The following is an 8,188-nucleotide window of genomic DNA, read 5'->3' as shown; positions in this document are numbered from 1 at the left end:
AAGCCACCGAGGTGGAAATGGGCCTCATCACTCAAGATGATTTGCATTTGATTCACTCAAGTGAATTTTAATAATTTCAATGCGTTGTTGAAGCGTGTATCGTTCCATTTTTATTAATGGCGTAGTTTCTACTTGTCAAATGTCAAAAAAATGACAGCTTCAAAAGTAACATCTACCGAAATAGCGGGCTATTCAAAATAACACCTCTTATTGGAAAATCCTGTAGCTTATGAACTGATTGCTAACAGATCACTCATACAAAACTATACTTACATTGGTCAATGAATGTGATGCTGCATTAGAATGCACATATACAGGGTGTCCGAGGATAAAGCGCGCTAACTTTGGGAGGTGATTCCACATGATGGTAGAAGTAAAAAAGATAAATGACTTTTCGAAATTCCAATGTTTATTTTCAATATTTTTTAAAACTTTTATTCATGTAGATTCACCCACAAAGTTAGCGCACTTTATAATGGACACCCTGTATCATTATTTATTTATATTCTGTACAGGCAGATAATATACAGGATCATACTTAGCTGGGAGGTCACTTGAGATTAACACTGTGTATTGTATATTAGAAAAATTTGGATTCAGTTCAAGGATATTAATTTTTTAATGATACACTAGAATTGTTTTTTTTTTTATAAAATATTATTTGGTAACGTGAGCTTCACAGGGTGCTCTTTATCTGTGCTGACATGAATCGCAGGTATTCTCCGCGCATTCTCATATGCGATATAAGGAATTTTTTTGAATCTGTTCTGATTTCTCAATGTATTTTTGCTGGTATCGGGCCCATACATCTGAGGCGTACACAATTTTAAACCTTATATTGCAATATACATAGCCATCATTGTGTCGGGGTTATAATACTGTATGCAAAATCTTATTATTGATGTCAAATGTAAAATATGGTCTGAAAACATAAGTTTGGGATCAAAGACCTTGTTTGATGGATTTTACTGGAGACAATACATCTTTTTTAACACATTCTTTGCGAAAAATGAGAAAACTTGTCATACGCCTTTTTACAGTAAGACGCGGGAGACGAGTTTACTCGTTTTGTTGCGCAAAGCGGTAAGGAGCGGGAAAATTGTAAACAAGAGGTTCTAAATGGGTGCGGGGTCATGTGTTTTCTATTGTCGGCGGTACCCGATCTATCTACCTGTCAATAAAATGAGTTTGAAACACAACAAAAAAATATAAAATCGTTATCGCGTATGTTTCGCTCACAAACTACGCAGTGAAACGCGGTACATGTGCAAGTTTTGCAATGTGCCCCTGCATAAAGGAAAGTGTTTCGAACGCTATCACACATTGAAGCACTATTACGTTATAGTTTTTTTTTATATGTATTGAAAATTTCTAAATAATCTTGTAATTTTGTATGAATAAATTTCGATATGTTATTTCGATTGTGAAATACTGTTTTTTCTATGATTCCCAAGAAAGTAGAAAGTTTTTGTTCATAAAAAAAGGAATTACACATACATTGCTAAGTAAATAAATAGAGACATCTTTTTAAAGTAAAACACTGAAAGTTTCATCAAAAAATATGAAATAGATCATAAGATATGAATATTTTGTGGAAAGTCTAATTTTGGCGCTAAAATAAAAAAAACACCCGGTTTTGGTTACAATTTTGGCGGTAAAATGCCCGACCATATAGTGTTAATACAGTCAACTAATTTGATTGGATTTCTCGAACGTGTATATGACATGGTGACACATTTTTTTGTACATTTCATCAGGCCATAACCAGAGATGTGCTTTACTTCAAATAAATCCATTTCAAATGGAAATGCAAAATGCAAAATGGGTATTTTCCATTTTGCATTTTAAATGCTTTTCTAAAAACCATTTTGCATTTTGCATTTTAAATGCTTTTCTCAATGCATTTTCCATTTTAAATGCTTTTTTGTAACATTCTTCCTACTATCTCCACTCATCTTTTTTTCATAAGCCCCAAATATCAGTCGTTCCTCAACCTCGCTATGAGAGATAATTTCCATTTGTCAAGTTGCTCCCTGGTAGGAGCCCTGGCAATTGAGTGATACCATTACAAAAAGTACTGATTCAAATACTGAACATGGGGCCATGACGCTGTAATATTAAATGTTAGATAGCAGTTTCTATGTTTTTACGTTGGTAACATTAGTCCCGCGCAAATTTTTTGTGGTTTCATAATCTGTAGTCGTGGTTTTTTTGGATTTACCATCATGTAATATGTTTGTTCTACATAGATTTCCATTATTACATGACAAAATTGTTCTAATTCTAAAATTATTTTATTTGTTTGACCTGAGAAACCGTTTTGCATTTTCAATGCATTTTGAAAATAGGTATTTTGCATTTTCAATGCATTTTGAAAATAGGTATTTTGCATTTTGCATTTGAAATGGTTTTCTAAAAACCATTTTGCATTTTGCATTTTCAAATGGAAAAGTTTTGACCCATTTCCATTTTGCATTTCAAATGGTTTTGGTACCCATTTTGGACATCTCTGGCCATAACACAATATTGCTCATCACAAATCCTTATAAGTAATTTTAGACTATTGGCAAAAACGAGGCAATGCCACCAATTTAAATTATAAATAGTATAGGCCCTGTTATGATGAGGTCAAGTGGTATTTTTCATGAAATTTTTACATATTGCGTGCTCTGGTGACCTCAGAGGTCAAATTGACCATATTGTACATATATTGACTTTGATTCTAGTTCGTATCTCATCCTAGTACTCAGATAATGCGTAAAAATTAAACTCACATATACACATCCAAATTTATAAATAAAATTACTCATCTCTACAGGGTGTATCAGAATATATCTGAAAGACTTTAATAAGCGATTGACGAGCAAATTTAGCAGCATTATCTGACAGCATTTTAACAATGAGCTCTATACTCTGTTTAAGGAGCTAAACGTCACAAAGTTCATGTCACTGGGAAGACTTCGGTGGCTAGGTCATGTGGAGAGAATGAGCGAGCATCAAGAACCAAAGTCCCTGCTGAGCTCAAGACCGATAGGGAGAAGGAGCCTGGGAAGGCCAAGGTTAAGATGGAGCGACAACGTCCTCAAAGATTTGTCTGCCTTGGAGCTTCGAACTGGAGAGAGCTGGCGCGGGACCGAGATGAGTGGAGGAAGACTCTTGAGGAGGCCAAGCAAGACCCACCAGGGGTTGTAGAGCCAAAAGTGATGATGATGATGATCTGACAGCATTTTCTTTCAACAAACAAACAAAAAAATCCATCACCCATTGCAACTGGGTACAACATAGCGTATCACGTGGTAAGCACGAGTTTCGTTTCCAGCAGCACCGTACACACGAGACAGAGCGCGTATCATGTGATCCATTGCGACGTGTGGCAGTGTGATCAATTGCGACGTGTGACAGAATTTTTTTGTTTTTGTTTGCCGGGCAGCCCGCCATGCGCCATGTTGGGGCATATAAACGATGGTTATTTTCACAGACATAGGTATTAATAGACGAGAAGATAATGGCGAGGGGTAAAATCAACTGTTGAAGAACGAAGGGGGTGAAGCTGACTGTGATTCGTCAATAAATCAATCTGACAGTAAATAGGCATCTCGCATTATAATATCACCATTTACTTCTTAAAAGTAAAATCTGCTTTTGAATGAATATACATTTTTACATGGGAGCGCAAATTACTCGCCACGTTATGAACAAATTTGCCAAGTCCAAATTCGGCAAAAAAATTCGGTTCTATTTTCAGAGTCGAATATTTCGTTTATTAAGTATTTAGTTAAGACACTTTTATAAATGTTCATAATTTACTTCCCAGCAACCAACCAGCTTTGTGTTTCGCGTCCAGACGTTTCTCGATGTGATAGTATATTATGTTTCTACAACTGATCCATATTATATGATGTGAATATGCTTAAAATAAAGTAAAATAATGCTTATATATGGAATGTAATACGACAATTGTGTTTGTTCTCTTTTTCACATCTATTTTTACAAGTTTTCATAGCACAAGTCAACATTTAGCCGTGTTATTTCGTAAAATGAACCGATGATGCCTCGACCATAGTTCGCACAAGAATGATGACGTCACGTTTTCAAATTTCACTTGAGGCCATACGCGAGCACAGCCGGCTCCAATGGAACCGGTATGGGGAGTGGGGATAATACGCTTTTAATCACTTAGGGCAGGTCTACTAATATTCATATGTCTATGGTTATTTTCAATAATTATTCCCTAACTTCCCGTCCTTGTAACCTTGTCACCAGGAGACGAAAGGATCTTTTTTTTAAGGGCAGAGACGGTTTACACGTAGTTCCCGTGAGCACTTAGGCCATAGGCCCATTGTCCTATCTCCCATTTTACCTCAATCCTTTAACAACAACCCAGTCCCTTTAATAAAGTTCACCCGGGTTGTTATTGGGTATGTGGCTATGTCTCCCCAGGTATCTGAGCCTAGTTTCCACCAGGGCAGGACATTGGCACCATAGGTGAATTGGAGTCTCTTCATCCTCTTCACATTTCCTGCATCATTTGGTGTTTTCCACTCCCAATATCTGCATGTGTCTCCTGAGATGGCAGTGTCCCGTTAGTAATCTTACCAGTGATGAAAGGTTCACCAGTACAGTTTCTGCACCGCCTCTGTTAGGTTGCACTCCGAGTGAAGTGCAATAGCCGTGGAGTTTTTTTACGTGCTGGCAGAAAGAAGGAGCATTGAGGATACCAGGACCAAGGTAGGACTTTCATTATTCTGGTGGCATCGTCTCATAGATCCATTTCGTTCCCCTTTCGATATTTTATATTTTGGGAAGAAACTCGCGGCCGGAAATATATCCGGTTATTTCCGAGAGCTATCGAAACACGCCGGCTAAAACTATTTTCATAATAACTTTCTTTGTTTTGCAAAATTCTGTTCTTGTAAATTGTACCGCCTTACCAAATAATATGTTTATTAAAATTTTATACAGGGTAGAGGTGATTCTAAACAATGGCGGAAGTAAAAAAGAAAGTAGAATGCTTATCAAGAAATTCCATTATTTTTTTTCCCATACAAAAACATTTTTCTAATTAAAAGGGTAGATAGGTTACTGAGACAATGTGCGTCATTTCGCTGAACTAGGTCCAGTGGACAAACTTGTGATTTACTGCGTTTAGTTTCGAAGATAAGTCCGTCGGTCAGCAAGCTGTCAGAAACACGTCGTTCTAGGCTGTTTTTTTGTGAAAAATTACCTTCCTTTTCTTTTGTTTCTAGAGCAAAAACCAAATCTGATCTAATCTGTTTTTTCCATTCGCATGTACTCAAAATTATTATTTCAATAAAAACAATAATTATTAGTACTAATTTTTGCTACCCGAAAACGTTGAACGTCGAATAAACGTAACATAAAGTGTGATAGCGAACGTAGAAACACATAAGTGTATGAAGGACAACCTAGTGACAGAACGTAAGTCATATTCTACTACTCTGCTCGTCGCTCTCCTGTAACTTCCCGCTCGCCCATCAAGCCCACCAAGCATACACAAACGGGAGGCATTCTTAACAATATAGCTGTTTCACCCATACACATATTCTTTGAATGGCTATCTCTTTCTAATGCTTTCCATTCCATTTAGCTATGAATGATGTTATTTGTAGCCATTTCATTCATTCACACGTATTCGTTGTGGCTATTCTTTTCTTGTGCGTTTCGTTATTCGATTTCAATGTTGAAACTGGAACATGCAATATTTTTTATTCAATCAATATGAATATAACGCGTCTTTGTATTTATATCAATGAATGACAGTTATGTTTTGTGCTCAAGAATCGCTGGTTAGTTTTACTGGTAGATTGGTTTTGCTGATACACCCTGTATAGCTATTTCATTATCAACAAATATTTTTACTATAAAATACTTGCTGAAAAAAATGTTCAAGTATGTGGATCGTTTGTTTAGCACACTTTGAAATCAGCAAAGGTTATCAACATTTTTATCACAAAGTCAAGGATGAATAAGGCGCGTGGAATATTTTATCTCGGACTCCGTGGCTCAGTGGTAAAAGGCTTGCCTCATGGCCAAGAGGTCTAGGTTCAATCTTTGCCAAGAATAATTTAATAATTTATAATCATTAACTTTGTAATCATTAATAAATATGGGAAAAATTAGTTGCAAGATTTTGTTAATTCTGAATTTGAAAATCGACAAAAATGACATTATAATTATGTCCCAATGGTTGAGTGATTAAAGACATTTTCCCAGTAAGACATAGTTCCTAGGTTCAATTCCCAGTTGAGACCGTTATCTTTTCATTTTTCTGTGTTATCTATTATTATTAGTTACTCTATTATTAGTATTATCTTCTTATTAAATGGTATTTTTACAGAAAACATTTTAATAGTATATCGCTTCAATTCACAATCATCAGTGGCCAAGTGGTCCAAGGCGTTGTGTTCTGTCTGCAGCATTCCAGTAGAGTTTGTCTTTCTTTTAAATACGTACAAGTTTAAGTTTCGCAAGTTCATATCAGGGTGCGTATAAACAGGACTAAAAAAGCGCGAACCGAACCACGAATTATGGGAAAGGAACGAAGCAACCGTAAGCGGCATTTCGCGCCGTATGATGTTGCTTCGTTCGTTTCCGATAATTCATGGTGAATAAAACACAAAAAGGATTTGGTATGACCATGCTAAAAAACGGTTTTATGAAAACTCAGTTTTATTTAATATGTAGGTAGGTACCTACGAAAACATAGGAAACAAACCATATAATAAAGAAGAACATAAAAAATGCTATGTAATATCACGATCATCATGAAATTTAAATGCAAAAGTGCAAAAGAGACTGTGCTAAATGGGCTAAAACCAAAAGTCAGTGGCTATATTGGTTTCCATGCAAATCTATATTGAAGATATTTCTGTTGTTCTCCTTTATTTTGCTCATTAATCTGTTTTTTCTCGATATAATCCGTTCCTCTTCAAATCCCACATTAATAAATCCCTTCGTACAGACCCTACCTTAACTCGTCTCACAACGCTGCCCAACCGGGTGGCAGTATAGTTAAGGCGATGCACTACGTAGTAATGCAAAATCATGTGTTTTTGGTTTGAAAATTTGGTCGCCTAGAAATGGTTCAGATGCTTTAATTAAATACTGCGAGTAGAATACATCTTGGCCTTTGAAATAATCGAGTATTTTTTAGATAAGTATTTTTATAAACCCAGAAAACATAATGTATAAGGCACATGAAAACTGCTTTAAAGTTCAAAATCTCCTACTTACGAATCCATTTTCGGTTATGATTTTATTGCATAATGTGGCAAATTAAGTTATTTATAAAATGATCGGAAAAAAAGAAAATATTTATGCCTGAACATCCACAAAATAAAATAAAAGGCACTTTTTGGCCATATTTTTTTCTTGCATAAATCAAAACAGGCGGATGGTGTTAGGTGGGAATTTAAACCTTATCGCCATCTACGTAAGGGGTGTTATTGATAGCGGCTCGATTTAAAATATTACACGACGTAGTGCATCGCCTTAATAATAATAATAATATTTGGATGATTTATATAGCGCCGTTTTTGTGCAAAACCACCTCAAGGGCGACCTTATCTTAAGCCCCAGCATACCCGATTTATAACAAGTTTTTTTGTTAACTCTTTAAGTTTTTAAGTTCCAACAAAAATATATGTTATTTTTGAAGATAATTATTTGTTATGCGGAAACGTTAATTATATAAAATTCCCTTGATAGAAAAAAATAGCAAAGTAAGCTCCGAAAATTATTAAAAAATCGTTTTGTTCTGTTATTTAATATGTTATAGGTATGAACAAATTCACAGTGTATCTTTGAATGAAACTAAAGCATTTGTTGAGAGATTTTTGCTCTATTTTAAACTAGTTGTGTGTTTTAATATTAGCGCGCTCCCTCTAACATTCTTATTTACATATCTCCCTTTAAAACCATATTTGAACGCTTACTACGGGGCCATAACATTGTTCAGACAGGGAAGAGTAATGTAAAAATAAACTGTCGAAAATAATTTGAAGAATTTAAATACGTCTATCAAAACATGTGATTTTTGAATTCTTCTCAGAAATTTTAATTTAAAAATACAATTTTTTCTTTGCACAAACGCATTATTCAACAGCAAAATATCAACATTCCTAGAAAAATTAAAAGTTAATGCATCAACGAATCCAATCTACATTTT

The sequence above is a fragment of the Hesperophylax consimilis genome, chromosome 19 (genome assembly GCF_061612785.1).
Source record: "Hesperophylax consimilis isolate HC1 chromosome 19, BYU_Hcon_1.0, whole genome shotgun sequence".
NCBI lineage: Eukaryota > Metazoa > Arthropoda > Insecta > Trichoptera > Limnephilidae > Hesperophylax > Hesperophylax consimilis.
This window is presented reverse-complemented; position numbering follows the sequence as displayed.